At 27.0% G+C, this 2,248-nt stretch overlaps 1 long non-coding RNA gene across 1 annotated transcript; it reads left to right on the top strand.

Moving 5' to 3' along the window:
- Positions 1-394: 394 nt before the first annotated feature.
- LOC111890472 (uncharacterized) lies at positions 395-2,046 on the top strand. Its single transcript, XR_002849878.2, has 2 exons — positions 395-697; positions 1,688-2,046. It is a non-coding gene; the product is annotated as an uncharacterized LOC111890472 (long non-coding RNA).
- Positions 2,047-2,248: the final 202 nt, after the last annotated feature.

The following is a 2,248-nucleotide window of genomic DNA, read 5'->3' as shown; positions in this document are numbered from 1 at the left end:
AAATTTCATAATTTACATAAATGGTCCGTCTGATAATAACCTTAGATTTGAATATTTAGATGGTGTAGATTTGTTATCGCATTTTCAATCTTTTAGGTGTTCTCATTTGATCCTACTCCTATATATATATATATATATATATATATATATATATATATATATATATATATATATATATATATATATATATATAGAGAGAGAGAGAGAGAGAGAGAGAGAGAGCGGCAAGTTCATATGAGATGGACATGTATTATGTAGACGTAGGAATAAGAATTTAAAAATAATTAAATATCTAAAAATCCTTATAAGGTTAAATATGTAAATTAACATATTATAATTAAAATAAAAAATTAAATTATACTAAAAATCCTTAGAATCATGTTGATCCCTTAAATCACCTTTGTCTTCATCTTTATAACCTTACCCTCTCATATCATCGTATTCTGCTCCCCATCCCATTTTCTTATCGACGATGGTTCCTTAAACCTCTATATCGACTCTTCCTCCGATGACTCATTCCTTCTATCAACTCCTCCCCATCAGTGACAACAGTTCTATATCAATGCATCCTCTCCAATGACGCCTCCACCTCTTCCTCCCTAAATCCCCAATTCCAGATTATTGTGGTGTTAGCTGAAGAGTGATGTCCACTTTTGATTTATCAGTTTTGTTGTGCCGATATCATCAAATAAAATAGGTAATAATTTTTTATTTATCAATTATGTTGTGTCGTGATGTTTTGTGTAGGTTTAGGACTTGAGTTTGATTCTTACCTGATGAAAAGTAAGAAAATAAAGTTCAAAAAATCATGGAACCCTAAATTCATCATCTGTTTGAATTAAAGAACAATTGACATCTGTTTGAATTTTTTTGTTTAGTTATTAAAATAATTAACTGGGTAAAAATTTGATACAAAACTTTGATGAGTGAATCAATAACTTTTGGATGGTTGTCAATATACATCGTTAACACTTACTTTGACATATAAAATTTTAGGGAAAAATAAAAATCCATACAAATGCTTTGTTTTGGAGATGATTTTGATTTTTAGGCAACATTGAATTTTGTTAATTATTAATCATTTAAATTCTAATGTGCATTTCAGTTCAAAGCATTGCAAACTATGGTACAATAAAATCCACAAGCACTACATGTACACTTTCTATTATTTTTTGTATTTTACATAATATATACTTTTTTTGTTAATTTTCAAAATGAGCTTGCATTTGTTATAGTCCATGCTTCAAAGAGTTTGGAAAATAAAACCCTTCAACTTTAAAATTTATTCGACTTGTTAAACTTTGTAATTACATCAAGATCGAAGTGTTAGAAACCAAAAAAAGGCTCATAAATTTACTATCCCTCAATTTATAAGTTTTTATTTGCGACAAAAGTCTTGTAGATATTAGGAAACAACAATATTTGAATGACACAATATTCGTTTAGAATGCATTGAATTCAGAGTGTTCATTAAGAATGTATAGTTTTATTGTTTTAAGAATGTAATTGACAACTTTTTAATCTATTATCATAGATTTTCCTTTGGATTAATATCATAGACGTTTCTATGCAATACATTGTTATTTTTTTTTATCATAGATGTTTCTCAAAGAATGCTTTTTATTTGTTTTCTTGGCCATAAACAATGGACAAAAGGTAGTTATTCTCATGGTAGTCATTCTGACAGAATTCGATTTCATGGAAGTTATTCTCAAAGAATGTTACGATCAAGGGCACAAAGGTAGTAGAGATAATTGGTTCCTAAAGTGGAACACGGTAACCAAGTGCCTGAAGGTTAGATGATGATGAGTCGGATAGAGGTCACCAATCTTCCAAAAAGAAAGCATGGTTAATCGTCTTATTCTTACAAAATTTATCATCAAAATATTATTTTAGAATGAACCAAATTATTCTTCCAAAATGGATCATTAACATATTCTTGTTTTTGTTCATATATTTTACTTCAAGAATGTGTCTATTGTAATTGTTTCTAAGACATTTTAATTTTCTGATGTAAACTAGTTCATAAAATGTAATTTTTTGACATGTTATTAGTTTAAAAAATATAATTAATTGTTTCTAAGAATTGATTTATTTAAAAAAACAAAAACTGATTTCATAAACTTTCACTATCATTCTTATAGAATATCATTTTAACATAATATTATTCTCACATAGTAAAATTGGATATTATTAAAGATTGTGTTAGAATTCAAATTGAATTAACATAAAACAAAAATCATATTTT

This window comes from Lactuca sativa, chromosome 5 (genome assembly GCF_002870075.4).
Source record: "Lactuca sativa cultivar Salinas chromosome 5, Lsat_Salinas_v11, whole genome shotgun sequence".
NCBI lineage: Eukaryota > Viridiplantae > Streptophyta > Magnoliopsida > Asterales > Asteraceae > Lactuca > Lactuca sativa.
This window is presented reverse-complemented; position numbering and strand designations above follow the sequence as displayed.